A 17974-nucleotide genomic window follows, 5' to 3' on the forward strand; every position below is an offset into this window, starting at 1 on the left:
CCCTGTCCTGGAATAGGGCATCATTGCCATTTAATCTCTTGACACAGAAAAGACCCAATTAAATCCTCTTTTGAACAATTGCCTATACTTCCTACATTTCTAAGAGTGATTATCCTCAGTGATCACACATATTCTCAGGGATATTTGATGGTGGCAAATGGGGTGCTCACCTTTAATGACTCAAATCAAAGTGAATTTCCTGGCATCCCTTCTCACTAGAGAAGATTATCTCTGGCTGGGTTGCCTATAAGCTACAAAGATACAAATTATTATCTCTAATACCAATTCCTAGAATGACATATTAGTAGATCTAATAAAATTGCTCTCAGATTTATTGTTTCATGGACTGGTGAGTCTTTAGTGCTGGGGACAATATAGGGTTGTCAGAAAATTTAAAAATTTTGCCAAGTTAGCACATTTAAAAACATCTATCACCATAATTTTATGAGGATGATTATAAACACCCCTGTGATGAATATCCCTATCATAAACCGTTATGTACAATGGCACGTATATCCCTAGGGTGAATTCCTACAATTAGAATTTTATACTTTTATTGCTGTTGTGAATAAAATATTTCTATTTTATGTTGTAGCTTATCATTATTGCTATGGTACTATTATGCAGTTACTGATTTTTTCCCTTTATATTGTAACTGGATGGATTTAAACAGTTTTATAATATGACTTTTGAGCCAATTCTTTTCTATTTGAGCTACAAGTCTCCCAGGCAAACTGAGTTTTCAACGTTTCCCAGGCAAACTGAAGCAGCATTTTGGGAGGAATGAGTCTGACATCAGTATTTAGTCTCATTTTAGAGTGATTTATTACATTCACCTAATTTATGATACCTTCAGGTTGGAAAAGATGAACAATAATGTGCAGAGCTATACAAAGACGGATAAATATCTATTCTTCTCAACAGCTCTCAGGTGAAGCTGAAATTACTTCACCGAACAGCTAAAATTTCACCAATATCATATTAGAATATCATGTATTCATTTCCATTCGTGTGAATACTTTTTGTCAATATTCTAGTTGCTCTGAGGAGGGAGTTACCATAAACAGTCTGCCCAGCCTTTAAATCTTTCTCCCAAAGTAGAATTATGAGTGTGAGGCACCTGCCCTGCTCACAGTAGGCTCTCTTCTTCCCACCCTCCCTCCATTCTCCATCCATCTCTTCTCTCTGGGACCAGCTGCTCATAATATGTACCCCTCTGGTCTGCCTCTATGGCAGATAATTTTTACAGGGACCTGCCATTGAGGGAGGCCCATGGTTTCCAGGGCTGCTTGTGAGTAGTTAGAAAAGTCTAATTCTGAAGTTCAATATTAGAATTTCTATCATTGCCATATCACAAAGTCATATTTTAAAAAATACTTCTATCAGCAAACTGGTACAGCCACTGTAGAAAACAGTATGGAGTTTCTTCAAAAAGTTAAAAATAGAACTACCATACAATCCAGCAATCACATTACTGGGTATTTACCCAAACAATAAAAAAAATCTGATTCAAAGTGATACATGCATCTTTATGTTTATAGCAGCATTATTTACAATAGCCAAGATATAGAAGCATTGTTTATTGATTGTATATGGATAAAGAAGATGTGATATATCATATACATCATATATATGATGGAATATTGTTCAGCTATAAAAAAAGAATGAAATCTTGCCATTTGCCATGAGATGGATGGAGCCAGACGTATAATGTTAAGCAAAATAAGTCAGTCAGAGAAAGACAAATACCATATGATCTCACTCATATGTGGAATTTAAGAAACAAAACAAATGAGCAAAGGGAAGAAAAAGAGAAAGAGTGAGACAAACCAAGAAACAGACTCTTAACTATAGAGAACAAACTGATGGCTACCAGAGGGAAGGTGGGTGGGAGGGGGGGAAATGTGTGAAACAGGTGATGGGGATTAAGGGGTACACCTGTGCTGAACACCTGACATTGTATGGAATGTTAAATCTCTATATTGTACACTTGAAACTAATATAACATTGTATGTTAACTAACTGGAATTATAATAAAAAAAAACTTAAAAAAATACTCTATCAGTAGTGAAGCTGATGTTTTTGTCTTCACCTGTTTTCGACCATTGTCTCTCTCTAATTAGTTAGAAACTTAGTTGGGGTTAAGGTGGATCTTAATTTTGCTCCTCTTTAAATCACCAATAATTCATATATTCAAAACACACATAAATATACATATATGTATAGATGTGTATATATATATACCCACATACACATATATCAGGCCAATTTTGAGAACTGTGTACTAGATTTAGAGGAAGGATTAAGAGTTGAATCAGCTGGAGATATAGGACAAATAGACTAGAATTTACAATATGGACTCTATAACAAAAATGCTGAGTGGATCTGTAGAACAGGAATATCAGTAGACATTAATGTGAAGACAAACAGGAAAAGCTGCTAGGAGAATAAAAGTTTTAAATAATATTTTAAAACAAAGAAGACTTTTGAATAGCAAAACAAATAAAGGGCCTAATTTTATGTGTCAGTCACTCTTAGAGATTTCAGCTGTTCATTAAAAGATCAACCAAAAGAGTGACTATCTCAAATGGCAAAGCAAATTTGATTTGTCAAGGCACTAACTGTACCAGTGTGACTTCATTCACCCTGAGAACCTACTGTGTTTCAGCAATGTCAATCTTTAAATTTGCAGTTACCTTATATAAGCTATTAGGTATATTCTTGTGATCCAAGAACATCATGAAGTTACAACTACAAATTGTGCTTACAGTTGCAAATGCACCTTGGTTTCAAACAATTTTAAAGGCAATATTCTAGAAGGCCACAAGATGGGGGTATTCCTGCATACAAGCAAATAACCTAAAGTAGTGCACTAAACTCAAGCTGGGCTTTGACCAAGAAGGTCACATGTGAGTAATTAAATTTAAATGTATTAAAATTAAATAAATGAAAAATTCAGTTCCTCAGTTTCACTAACCACAAAGCATAAACTCAACAGCCACATGTGGTTAGTGGTTACTGGACAAGGCAGAATAAAACACTTCCATAATTACAAAATATTCTATTGATTTTTTTTAAAGATTTTTAAAAATTTATTTATTTGACAGAGAGATAGCACAAGTAGGCAGAGCAGCAGGCAGAGGGAAAGGGAGAAGCAGGCTCTCTGCTGAACAGGGAGCCCGATGCGGGGCTCGATCCCAGGACCCAGGGATTATGACCTGAGCTGAAGGCAGCCGCTTAACCGACTGAGCCACCCAGGTGCCCTGCCCCTCTATTGATTTAAAAAAAAATTTTTTTAATTAAAAAATGGGGGAGGCTTTAAAGAGTGCTGATTCTTCCCATTATTTATAACACTAACAAATGGAAGAATTTTAAATGTCCATCAACAGAATTTTGGTCATCTGAATTGTGGTATAAGTGCATGCTAGAATATTACATAGCCGTTAAAAATAGTATCTTCTTAGAATATGGGGGAATGCTTGTGATAGAATTTTAAAGACAAAAAAAGGAAGTAAAAATATGTATATATATTTATAAATACATGTATCCACATAAATGAATATATGATATAATTATAAATTTGGCAATTTTATACTATATATACATACATTTACATAGAAAGAAAGATCATAATATTATCGGTGATTAACTGTGGGTTATCAAGGATCTTATTTTCTTCTTTGAACTTTACCTTATTTTTAATCTTTTTCCAAGATTAAGAAAAAAAATATTAGTAACAGAAGAAACTATAAAAATAATGTAGAGCTTTTAGGACTTGAGCAAAAGCTAAAATGAATTTTGGAAGATTCTGTACTTCACTTTTTAAAAAAAACTTTAAAGTTTTTTTACTCATATAAGTTTTGTATATGCCTATAAATACTCATATGCATAAACTATCTGCATACTTTTTGTCACCAGGGCAGTTTGTAAATCTATAATTTGTACCATGTCACTGAGGCCTACTAGGGCAGTTGAGCGGTCTCCAGATTCTCTCTCTAGTGCTGCACCTGTTTAACACCTGAGCCCAGTGTTACATTCATTCATTCATTAGAAAGCAAATCAGTAAAACATTTTACATGTTCAGAAATGTACCGAATGAAGGTCTCCTCTGTGTCTCTATTGCTATTCCTTAACTATATACATTCTTTCTCACTGGCTCTTTCAAACACTGGTTGAAATTCATGAAGACTTCAGTATCTGGTTTATGAAAGGAAGCTCAGACTTTCCTGGGTTCATTTGCTTCTTCCCTCCACTTCCCACCTGAAGGCAGGGTGAGGAAAGCTCTGGGCACTGGAGGCAGCTTGCTCAGGTGGGGCTGGCCGGCCTGTCTGGGCTCAGAGTCCTACCAACTTCTGGCCTTATGTCTTCAGCTTTCCGGCTTCACTTTTCTGATTTGTAAAATGAGGGCTACAAGGAGAATTCTTGTGGAATTATAATAATTTAAGCAAAGTGCCTGAATCACGGAAGGAATTTAGGTTTTTTAGTTGTTATTAGGCAGATGATCATTAATCAACAAACAATCCTCATTTTTTCCTCCTTTCATCAAATATTTTGAGCTGGTGGGAGACTTTATATTATCTGGCTAGGAGATAGGCTAGTTTAATCTCTGTGTAGCTGTAGGTGTCAGAGTTTGTCTTGCTTCAATCAGTTGTAATCGTCTCTTAGTTCAGTGTGCTGCAGTGTTTCATACCCAGAGGCCATGGAGAGATTACTGCTGGGGAAATGAACAGTTTCTTTGCTAAAATGAGAGCGGAGACTGTGAGAGATGAGGTGGAAACAAAATCATGGTGCTTCCTCAGGCCAATCAAATTTGAAGAGTACCTAAAAGAAATGGAGGACCTGGAAATTTATTTTCTCAAGTATTTTGTGCATGTGTACTCTAGAAAAGTCCTTGCACACCCTTTGTTTTGAATTTGTTTTTGGATTTTACATTAGGGAAGTACTGGGTAGATAAGAAGTAGAAGCAAAGACTTCTGAGCTCTGGTAACTGTGGAAAGAAAGAGCTTGGGGAGGTAAAGCCACAGATGCCTCAGTTTCCCTCCTCTGTAGCTGGGACCCTTAGAGGGGGGAAGGGGGACATAGAAACACTGGGATTAGTATTGGAAGGAAGAGAATTTGGGGGCATTCAAGAGAAAGATCAGATCATTTTAGTTAGAAAGAAATAAATGAACTATACTGTATTTTCTCTGCATATTTAAATGTAGTGAATATTTGCAGGTGTAATACATACCCTTCTTTTTATTCATACAAACCTGTAACTACATCTGATGTTTTATTTTATTTAGACTTTTTTCTCAAGTTACTGGGTTTTTAGGAAAAAATGATCTCTTACCATTGGCAAATACTTTCAAATACTTTTTTGGGCACCTAATATACGTATATATGTAACACTTTGCTACATGTTGGCAGATCCTGATCTGGATCCCTAGTATGGAGTGCAGACCTGACCTGATTTTTGCTTAAAAAAAAAAAAGACAATTTGATTACATAATCCCAAATTGAGCACCTAGTATATGTCATCTGGTAGAAGCAGCTGATAATTATAATTCCCACTGCCAATCATTTTACCATACACACCCACACAGACTACCAAGAATATCTGTTAATTAGGCAAAAGAGAGATTTTAAACTTACCATACCAAGGCTAAGCTGCTTTTCTAACAGAACCAGTGGTTGGTCAAAAGGAGGAATGTAGGGAAGGGTGCCTCTGGGATTTTTAGTGCCTGGGCTGGATTATTTTAAATCCACCATGGCAGGGAACTGATGCAGTTGGGTAGTTTGTGATGTTAATAGTTTTCAATCGGTGGGCTAATGGATTAAGGGTCTTCAAGGGAGCCTTGAAAAGCAAATCTGTTCACCTGGCCAAATAAGCAATTTTAATTATCTTCCAGGAGCAGGCTGTTTTCTGGCATAGCTAGTTGACTACAGACACAAGAAAGTATTCCTGGTCCCAGTATTGTATAATATAGTATCAATGCTCTCAGTTCTCATTTTTTTCTGAAACAAGGTAAAATTAAGACTCTAAAAATGATAAAAAATGAACATGTATTAAAAGATTATATTTTACTCACTTAATGAGAGAATTGGGCAGATGTTATAAACAACTCAAAGGAAAAGATTAAGAGGACAAATATATACTGAGAGTAAAGTTACTGAATTGTAATGGAGGCAAAACTGATGTTTCCACCAGAAGGAAGGCACTCAAAATTCTACTGGACAAGACAGAATTTGCATGGCTAACAAATTAAAGAGTCATAAAATAGCTGAAAGACAATAAAAGACTAGAATCTGATAACTCAGAAGGGCTGTATCATTTGTAGAGAATACAGATGTGCTATATGTGGACAATGCATAGTTTTCCATTGAAACAGATTTTTTTACATTGGCATCCTTTCAGGATTTTTATTATTAGCTCACATCCACCTGAGTTCATTGTGATCCATCTTACATCTTCCTCTCATCCATAATAAATATCATTGCCAAATGCCTTGACGAGGGCGGAGCCCTGTTTCTACCACATATCTCTGACTTACCCATCTAGTCTCTGTCAAAGAAAAAAATGAAGTTACTATAAGGTCGTTCCTGATAAGCCCCTGCTTCCACTTCTCTGCATTCACAAATTAAACTTAAAATAATTTCTTGTGATAGCACAGGTTTCAATGGCAAATCAGGATAGCTTACAGTGATCACTGGGAGGGAGAAATGGAGACGGCCCTGGACTGGACTAGAACCAGATATACCCACTAACACACAAAAAGCCTAAAACAAGATGTGTGGCTTGAGTGATGGCCAAGATTTAGCTGGAAGAGTAAAAGAAGTACCCATTGGGAACAGCAATTACACCAAGCTCACCCCAAATCACACAGCTAGTTAGCCACACAGCCTGGCATTCAAATGCTGGCCTAATTCCAAGTACATGCACTTTCCAATTTATGTCTTATATTCTTTTTCTTCTCATTTGTTTTTTCTTAATACCCTCTGTACTGACAGAAATATAAGTTTTGATGAAAGATTTGTCCTCCTAATTAGATCGGCCTACCTCTAGCAAACATATCCTTTCTTATCTAGGCAAGATGGACTTTGTTCCCAGCCTTGAGCCAATCCTTGGAAAATCTTGAAATATTTCAAAACTCCAAATATTATTCATTCACATCAATTGTAGAGCCAGTCTATCACTTGTGAAAGAAAAAATTAACCAAATAATTAAAAGATGATTTTATTCAGGTTACTGCAATAGGAGAAATGTTCATCATTAATGAACATTTAAATGATGAACATTTTAAACACAACGAAGGGCCCTGAAGATTTCCAGAGGCGGGCAGACAGGAGTCATCCATGTCATCTGTAAGTCTATGGGAGTCAGGAGAGAATGGAGACTGGTCTTATCTTAAAATATGTGAGGGCAAACTAATCCTTCGTGGTCAAACATTTCCCAGAACACAGAAGGTGGGAGAATTTAACTATCACTGTTTCTGGGGGCACAAGGCTGAGGTAAAGTTCAATACCATCACAACTCAAGTCTTTTTCTCTCTCCCAAATTCCAGAAGAAGAGCTCTCAAAACACTGCAGTTCTTTGGTGCCCTGTTGGGGACATCATGTTCTTAATATGCCTTCCCCAACCTCTTCTGATGTTCTCATTCATCCTCATTGAGTCTTAAGAAATAGGCAATGGACAGCAAATTTGACAAAGGAGATTTTCATCAAAGACTAGGTGCATCTCCTGATTGGCCACATCAAGTGAGCCTACATGGGGCCACTTCTCTATGAAAAGCCCTCCACCACCACAACTTTTTCTTCACGCTCAGGTCAGAGACCACTTTCTTCACAAATGTTCATGCTGTCTGTCATATTGTTCCATTCTATCTAGAAATCTGCAAAAATTTCTTTTTGTTTTTTTTGGGAGGGGATAATCCAAATAATGGTAATTTGGGCCGCAGGTACAAATGAGGCCTTGCTATGGTCCCAGCTTCTCAGTGACATTCATATTCCCATTCTGTTCAATGCCAAGGCAAATTTTTTTTACAATTTCCTCAAGATAGAAAGTGGATGGAAGTGTACTTCTGGCTCTCCCTTACTTTAAGGGATAGGTGTAGGGGGTTCCATGTTTAAAGAGATAGAGTCTCCTATTAGACATTCATCGTAAGGGAGACCTGGGCTTTGAAGTTCATATTCAGCATTCATGAATTCTATAGTCCTGTCCAAAGAAGTGTTCATAATGCATGCTCAGTTTTGCTTTCTTTGCAATGTCCTTAGGATAAAAGCATCTTGAATGCTCAGGTTATAGATTTCACTGAGATTTTGTCCTAATAATTTCTTAACACTTTATCATCTGTTTGATGCTTTTAAGAAGATGTTTATAATAGGTTATTTGGCATTTTGAGTTGATTTCCCTCAAAAGGTTGGTCCAAACAATGCACTCTACAATATTACCAAAAATGGAAGCTCCAGTGGACCTTATAAGGGAAGAGATGTGATACTATCATTGATTTTTAGGATACCTTCAGTTGCTGGGAAGAGAAAACAAAACTCATACTAGCTTATGCAATAACTGACCACATAACTGAAATTAAGGTGGCCTTCTGGAGTTGTCTTATCAGGGCTCTATCTTGGTTTCTCCATGATTTTCTTGACTCTGTTCTTTTCAGTGTGTTGGCCTTATCTACCAGCTGGTTTTTTGAAAGGAGTGCTAAAAGTAACCGTATTACATCTTCCTTGCTCATAGTTATGGGGAAAGGAGGGCTTCTTCCAACAAACACTGTACTTATCCTGTGTCTCAAAGATTCAGTGATGTTAGCTAGTTTAAGGTCATCCTGAAGCTGATTAGGTTTAGGCGTAGCAAATAGGATCCTCCTGAAGCTGAGGATATATCATTGTCACTCATATAACAAAGTTGTTATACAAAGAAAAGGAAGAAATGGATATTCAGGAGACAATCAGAATGGTAGAGAAGGTAGGTGAGAAGAACAGGAAAGCTTGGGAGGCTTGAATGGTAAGAGAAGAGAGCTAAAAGAACAAAAAGGTATATAAAGAGGATATTGAGACTGACAAAGAGAGAATTCACAGTTTTGTCGAGGACTGGCACTATTTATCATCTGGTTATGGTGACGTAATTGAAATGAAATATATTGGTCATGTTGCTTCAGACTGGAGCCCTGCTTCTTCTTATATTTAAAGGCACTTGTCAGGGTTTTTTTCTTATTGAAACATTACTATAAGGAACGTTTTCCCTTATTTGCTGAATTCTCACTCAGCACTGGGTGCTCTTCAGGTCCTAACACAGGTCTTGGCACTTTCTGTAGGGGGCAGATCCAACACTGAAGTGCTTGCTTGGAAATGTCTATAAAATAAACATCTGGTCAATGAATGAAAAAAAGAGAAGTAAAGAAACATCAATAGAGGAAACTTGACTGTCATTGATGTTTTTACAATCTAAAATCCATTTTTGAAAGGAGATTTGAAGCTTTCTACTGGTTTTAGATTCTTGAGATCCTTAATAGGCAGAGAACTGAACCTTTGAAGTCCAATGAGAGAAACACAAGAAAGGTCCAGGCATTCAAAACCATGTGCAGCAGAAATATGGGGAGGTCTCAGACAAATCATTTCATCTCCCTGAACCAGTTTACATCTGCAAAATGATCAATGTGTTTTTATGTCAAAAATTAGATCATCTTTGGCTTTTCAAGGTGCATGGAATTGTGTTGGGCAAAGGTTTCATGGGCAAGTATGCTCTATTTCATTATACTGCTCCTGTAGCGTGCTCCACCAAGCAATGAGGAAAATGGCTTCACAGTAAATGAAGGCTGCCATGGGAAACAGGGACCTATGCTTAGTGAGTGTCTGGGTCTTATCATCACTTCAATCTTTCCTGTTGAAAAGTGAATTACTGTAATGAGCTCTTATATATGCAGTCAAGCTGTAGAAATGGGAACAGCATGCTAGTTAACTAGAGACTCCTCTGTACCTTAACAATCTTCTTTATGACTAGACTGAAGTTTTCAGGACCCAAATATTCCCTGCTTCTCAAAGGGGCTGCTCTGGTGATCTAAATGATGTGTAACAAACCATCACAAACTGAACTACAATGGTTATTTATTATTGCTACTTTTCACAGTTCTGGGTGTTGACCAGGCTTAGTCATGCAGTTCTTGCTTGGAATCTGTGTCATTTTGAAGATTTTTTCGCTCATGTCCTTTGGAAGATTCAAATGTCTGTAGGCAAGACATGCTGGGGTGCCTCAGAAATATCTGTGTGGTCTCTCCAGATGGTCTTTCCAGCACGGCAATCAGGGTAGCTGACTTCTTCCATGGAAGCTGTGACCTGCACAAGCACGTGTCCCAAGAGAAACCCAGGCAGAAGTCTTATGACTTTCTTTTTTTTCCATTGGAGTTTTCCTCATTTTTATTTATTTATTTATTTTATTATGTTATGTTAATCACCATACATTACATCTGAAGTCTTATGACTTTTGAGGACCCGCAGAAGTCAGCAGAGTCACTCTGAGTACATTCTAATCTTCAGAAAATCTGAATCATTGAAAGCATATTCAAGAAAGAGAAATTAAACTCCACCTCTTGGTGATTGGAATATCCAAGAATTGCAGACATGTTTTAAATTCTTCACAAAGACTGTCATTTCACCATAAGAAATTCATTATTATTATTTTTAATTCTGATGGGCTTTTCAAGACTCTTATATCCAAGGCTAAATAGTCTCTGGAATTAGAGCTTCATCCATTATCAATTCCTTATTTAACTAGGAATTAGCATACAAACCCATGAGAATTAAGCATCAGGAACATTAGGAGTAGGGAAAACGTTCCTGTGGTGGGGAAAACAGAGGACTACAGGAGGATACCAAAGGGACTATGGTGGCTGGTTCAGATGCAGCTGCCAAAAGGCAAAACAAACAATGTCAGCATGGCATTCCTGGGTGCTAGCTCCCGTTGTGCCACTGGCCCTTGATTGGCAAATCACTTCCCCTCTCAGGCCCCCTTCCTCATTTGTAAAATACAGTATTGAATCAGATAATTTCTCCAGTTCCTTCTGGTTCTGACATCATGCAATCCCATTATTTAGATGCTGAATCATCCTCTTAATAGGACAGAAATTAAGTCTTGACCCTTGGATATTAATATATATGTCAACATTTAATAAGTTGAGATGAATCACTGATGGTGAAAGATACCATAGCCAAATGTCAACAGACAACTTACTCAGGTGACAATGATAAGAGATAACTGCTATATTTTATACAATTCAACTGAGACATAAAAGAAGAAATAACCCCTGTGAGGCTTCACTGGAGACAAGTAGCCAAAAACATATTGCTATCTTTGATGCTCAGATACTACCTCCCAGTTTGATCATAGTAAAGAAAAAGTATAATTTAAGAGCACTCATTAGTGTAATTTTAAGAGCATTGGTGAGGACTTCCATTCTCAAAGAAAGGATTCCAAGCCTTGGCGACTTTTTGTTCAGCAGTGCATGCCTCTTAATGCATTTTTGGATATACTAAATATAGGGAAAAATTGTATTTCACTGAAGTACACTGTCCATAGCACACCCTTCTGGGAAGTCTGGTTCCAAGCTGTTTTATTATCTTTGAGCTATTTTGCACCTCTTTTTAAGTTGCAGGTAACTGATGGATATGCAAACTCTGTCTTGTCCAGTAGAGTCTCCATTGACTTTTCCATTTTGGAAAACCCATTTTGCCTCCATTTGCCATTCAATTCCTTTATATGTTTGTGCTTTTTGATGTTTCTCCTGAACCAGTTCCCCTATATTACATGAATTAACTAAAATCTTAAAAATGTGTTCATTTTTATATCTGTAGGAGAGTTATGATTTTGCCATTTTCTAAAATTATCTTTTAACATAAAGTTGGACCTGGGCTTAGTTTAAAATAGTGATTAGAGAGAGACCAAAACTGCTCTCCATTAGCAGTGAACAGGATTTTGGAGTTTGGGGACTGGCAGGTTTAGAAAAGGAGAAGACAATCAAGTAACCACAGAGCTGTGGGAAGAAGTGTGAGAGCCAACAAATGTGGCAACCTACGAGGCTGGAGAGAGGAGGGAGGTGAAGAGTAGAGTGGGGTAGGAAAAGATGGTGGAGGAAAAAGACAAAGGAAAAATTCTACATGGAAGAGGGAATTAAAAAACTTTAAAGATGCTCAAGTCTACTGGTAAACCATGTTAGTCTAAGTTTACCATGCTTCAGTAGACCTTTTTTATTATCTCAAAGCTTTGGTAGTAAATGATAGCACTCAAAGCTTTGCAATCATAGAATGCCAGGGGGTGAAGTAAGGGGATGTTATATTCCATGGCATTCCAATCCATTTTTTTTTCTTTTAGTGGTAATACTACATTTTGATATTGGAGCCTAAAATTGTGAGGCGGGTAAGATCCAGAGTAAAGATCTGTTTGGGTTCACAGCATGTCATAGGTCGGGCAGGCATCCTACTTGGAGCCTATTTTCCTGGCATACAAAATTTGTTGCTGGTTATTTCTGGTGCTTTGTCAAGGTCACAGTGAAAGTCAGGATGAGCAGCCTTCAGAACTGGGCTCACAAGGGCCATGCTCTTGGGAACTCCAACCAGCGCTTTGAAAGAGTTTTTACTCTGCTTGAAAAGCTTCACATTTTTTTTTTTGTAGTTTTTAATTTTATTATGTTAGTCACCATACAATATTAGTTTTTGATGTAGTGATCCACGATCCATTGTTTTTGTATAACACCCAGTGCTCCATGCAGTATGTGCCCTCCTTAATACCCATCACTGGGCTAACCAATCCCCCGTCACCCCTCCCCTCTAGAACCCTGTTTGTTTCTCAGGTCCATAGTCTCTCATGGTTCATCTCTCCCTCCAATTCCCCCCCACTTTTTTCCCTTCCTTCTCTTAATGTCCTCCATGTTATTCCTTATGTTCCACAAATAAGTGAAACCATATGATAATTGACTTTCTCTGCTTGACTTATTTCACTTAGCATAATCTCCTCCAGTCCCATCCATGTTGATGTAAAAGTTGGGTATTCATCTTTTCTGATGGCTGAGTAATATTCCATTGTATATATGGACCACATCTTCTTTATCCATTCATTTCTTGAAGGGCATCTTGGCTCTTTCCACAGTTTGGCTATTGTGGACATTGCTGCTATGAACATTGGGGTGCATATGGCCCTGCTTCTCACTACATCTGTGTCTTTGGGGTAAATACCCAGGACTGCAACTGCTGGGTCATAGGGTAGCTCTATTTTTAAATTTTTGAGGAACCTCCACACTGTTTTCCAAAGTGGCTGTACCAACTTGCATTCCCACCAACAGTGTAAGAGGGTTCCCCTTTCTCCACAACCTCTCCAACATTTGTTGTTTCTTTCCCTGTCCATTTTGGCCGTTCTAACTGGTGTAAGGTGGTATCTCAGTGTGGTTTTGATTTGGATTTCCCTGATGGCTAATGATGATGAACATTTTTTCATGTGTCTGTTAGCCATTTGTATGTCTTCTTCAGAGAAGTGTCTGTTCATCTCTTCTGCCCACTTTTTGACTTGATTATTTGTTTTTTGGGTGTTGAGTTTGAGAAGTTCTTTATAGATTTTGGATACCAGCCTTTTATCTGTAGTGTCATTTGCAAATATCTTCTCCCATTCTGTGGGTCGCCTCTTTGTTTTGTTGACTGTTTCCTTTGCTGTGCAGAAGCTTTTTATCTTGATGAAGTCCCAAAAGTTCATTTTTGCTTTTGTTTCACTAGCTTTTGGAGATGTATCTTGAAAGAAGTTGCTGTGGGCGATGTCAAAGACGTTACTGCCTATGTTCTCCTCTAGGATTTTGATGGATTCCTGTCTCATATTGAGGTCTTTCATCCACTTTGAGTTTATCTTTGTGAGTGGTGTTAGAGAATGGTCGAGTTTCATTCTTCTGCATGTGGCTGTCCAATTTTCCCAGCACCATTTATTGAAGAGACTGTCTTTTCTCTTTTTTTTTTTAAAAGATTTTATTTATTTATTTGACAGAGAGACACAGAGAGAGAGGGAACACAAGCAGGGGGAGTGGGAGAGGGAGAAGCAGGCTTCCCGCCGAGCAGGGTACCCGATGTGGGGCTCGATCCCAGGACCCTGGGATCACGACCTGAGCCGAAGGCAGACACTTAACGACTGAGCCACCCAGGTGCCCCGAGACTGTCTTTTTTCCATTGCATGTTTTTTCCTGCTTTGTCAAAGATTATTTGACCATAGAGTTGAGGGTCCATATCTGGGTTCTCTATTCTGTTCCATTGGTCTGTATGTCTGTTTTTGTGCCAGTACCCTGCTGTCTTGGTGATCACAGCTTTGTAATATAGCTGGAAATCGGGCAACGTGATGCCCCCAGCTTTGTTTTTCTTTTTCAACATCTCCTTGGCGATTCGGGGTCTTTTCTGATTCCATACAAATTTTAGGATTGTTTGTTCCAGCACTTTGAAAAATGTCATTGCAATTTTGATCGGGATGGCACTGCAGGTATAGATTGCTCTGGGTAGCATAGACATTTTAACAATGTTTATTCTTCTGATCCATGAGCATGGAATATTTTTCCATCTTTTTGTGTCTTCTTCAATTTCTTTCATGAGTGTCCCATAGTTCCTAGAGTATAGATCCTTTACCTCTTTGGTTAGGTTTATTCCGAGGTATCTTACGGTGTTTGGTGCTATTGTAAATGGAATCATGTCTTTAATTTCTCTTTCCACAGTTGTGTTGTTAGTGTATAAGAAAGCAACTGATTTCTGTGCATTGATTTTGTATCCTGACACATTACTGAATTGCTGGATGAGTTCTAGTCATTTGGGGGTGGAGTCTTTTGGGTTTTCCACATAAAGTATCATGTCGCCTGGGAAAAGAGAGAGTTTGACTTCTTCTTTGCCAACTCGAATACCTTTTATTTCTTTTTGTTGTCTGATTGCAGTTGCTAGGACTTCTAGTACTATGTTGAACAACAGTGGTGAGAGTGGGCACCCTTGACGTGTTCCTGATCTTAAGGGAAAGGCTCTCAGCTTTTCCCCATTGAGGATGATATTCGCTGTGGGTTTTTCATAGATGGATTTTGTGAGCTTGAGGAATGTTCCCTCTATCCCTATACTCTGGAGAGTTTTAATCAGGAAAGGATGTTGTATTTTGTCAAATGCTTTTTCTGCATCAATTGAGAGGACCATATGGTTCTTCTCCCTCCTCTTATTAATGTGTTCTATCACATTGATTGATTTGCGAATGTTGAACCACCCTTGCATCCTGGGGATAAATCCCACTTGGTTGTGGTGGATGATCCTTTTAATGTATTGTTGGATCCTATTAGCTAGGATTTTGTTGAGAATTTTGGAATCCATATTCATCAGGGATATCAGTCTGAAAGTCTCCTTTTTGATGGGGTCTTTGCCTGGTTTGGGGATTAAGGTAATGCTGGCCTCATAGAATGAGTTTGGAAGTTTTCCTTCTGTTTCTATTTTTTGAAATAGCTTCAGTAGAATAGGTATTATTTCTTCTTTGAATGTTTGGTAGAATTCCCCAGGGAATCCATCAGGCCCTGGACTCTTGTGTTTTGGGAGGTTTTTGATCACTGCTTCAATCTCGTTACTGGTTATTGGCCTATTCAGGTTGTCAATTTCTTCCTGTTTCAGTCTTGGCAGCTTATAGGTTTCCAGGAAGGCCTCCATTTCATCCAGATTGCTCAGTTTATTGGCATAGAGTTGTTGATAATAATTTCTAATAATTGTTTCTATTTCCTTGGTGTTAGTTGTGATCTCTCTCCTTTCATTCATAGTTTTATTAATTTGGGTCTTTTCTCTTTTCTTTTGGATAAGTTTGGCCAGTGGTTTATCGATCTTATTAATTCTTTCAAAGAACCAACTTCTAGTTTCATTGATCTGATCTACTGTGTTTCTGGTTTCTAATTCATTGATTTCTGCTCTAATTTTAATTATTTCTCTTCTAATGCATGGCTTAGGCGTCATTTGTTGCTTTTTCTCTAGTTCTTTAAGGTGTAGAGTTAGTTGGTGAATTCGGGATTTTTCTATTTTTTTGAGTGAGGCTTGGATGGCTATGTATTTCCCCCTTAGGACCACCTTTGCAGTATCCCATACGTTTTGCACCGATGTGTTTTCGTTCTCATTGATTTCCATGAATTGTTTAAGTTCTTCTTTGATTTCTTGGTTGACCCAAACATTCTTGAGCAGAGTGGTCTTTAGCTTCCAAGTGTTTGAATTTCAAATTTTTTCTTGTGATTGAGTTCCAGTTTTAGAGCAGGGAATAATCTCAATCTTTTGGTATCGGTTGAGACCTGATTTGTGACCCAGGATATGGTCTCTTCTGGAGAAAGTTCCATGTGCGCTCAAGAAGAATGAGTATTCTGTTGTTTTAGGGTGGAATGTTCTGTAAATATCTATGAGGTCCATCTGATCCAATGTATCATTCAAAGCTCTTGTTTCCTTGTTGATTTTCTGCTTAGATGATCTGTCCATTGCTGAGAGTGGAGTATTGAGGTCTCCTACAATTAACATATTGTATGACTCTTTATTTTGTTTAACAGTTGGCTTATGTAGATGGCTGCTCCCATGTTGGGGGCATAGATATTTACAATTGTTAGATCTTCTTGTTGGATAGACCCTTTAAGAATGATATAATGTCCTTTGTGTCTCTTATTACAGACTTTAGTTTAAAATCTAATTTGTCTGATATAAGAATTGCTACCCCAGCTTTCTTTTGAGATCCGCTGGCATGGAAGATGGATCTCCATCCCTCACTTACAGTGTGGATGTATCTTTAGGTTCAAAATGAGTCTCTTGTAGACAGCATATGGATGGGTCCTGTCATTTTATCCAATCTGTAACCCAATCTGCCATTTTATGGGAGTGTTTAGGCCATTCACGTTGAGAGTGATTATTGAAAGATATGAATTAATTGTTATCATGTTGCCTGTGAAGATGTTGTTTTTATAGATTGTTCCTGTAAATTTCTGTTGTAGATCACTCTTGGGGTCTTTCTCCTTTTATAGAACTCCCCTTAATATTTCTTGCAGGGCTGGCTTAGTGGTCACATATTCTTTCAACTTCTGCCGGTCGTGGAAGCTCTGCATCTCTCCATCCATTCTAAATGAAAGCCTTGCCGGATAAAGTATTCTTGGCTTCATGTTCTTCTCATTTAGTACCCTGAATATGTCTTGCCAGGCCTTTCTGGCTTGCCAGGTCTCTGTGGATAGGTCTGACATTATTCTGATGTTCCTCCCTCTGTACGTAAGGAATCTCTTCCCCCTAACTGCCCTTAAGATGGTTACCTTGGTTCTAAGATTTACAAGTTTTACTATTACATGCTGGGGTGTTGGCCTGTTTTCCTTGATCTTAGGAGGGGTCCTATCTGGCTCTAGGACTCGGATGTTTGTTTCATTCCCCAGATTAGGGAAGTTCTCAGCTACAATTTGCTCAAATACATCTTCTAGTCCTCTCTCTCTCTCCACTCCCTCTGGGATTCCAATTATTCTGACATTGGAACGGCTCATAGTGTCACTTATTTCTCTGATTCTATTTTCATGGATTCTGAGTTGTTTTTCCCTGGCCTCCTCTTTTCCCTTTTTATCTATTATACTGTCTTCCTGGTCGCTTATTTGTTCTTCTGTGTCAGTTACCCTAGCTGTTAGATTATCTAGATTGGATTGGATCTCATTGATAGCATTTTTAAGTTCTGCCAATTCACCTTTTATTTCTGCCCTTAGAGACTCTATGTTGCCATTAATTGATTTCTCCATTCTAGCCATTGTCTTCACAATTGCTAGCCTGAATTCCATCTCCAACATCTTGGTTATGTCTGCATCCATTTGTAAATCTGCAGCATAAGTCATAATCTCTGAGTCTTTTCTGTTTTGGGGGCTCCTCCTCCTAGTCATTCTGTTGATGGGTGTTTGAGGGAATGTATAGAGTCCAAATTATTGACCAGAACCCAAGCAAGATGCACCTGTTTTCTTGG

This window comes from Mirounga angustirostris, unplaced genomic scaffold (genome assembly GCF_029215605.1).
Source record: "Mirounga angustirostris isolate CCGP_5_RB_7025 unplaced genomic scaffold, mMirAng1.0.hap1 SCAF_10, whole genome shotgun sequence".
Lineage (NCBI taxonomy): Eukaryota > Metazoa > Chordata > Mammalia > Carnivora > Phocidae > Mirounga > Mirounga angustirostris.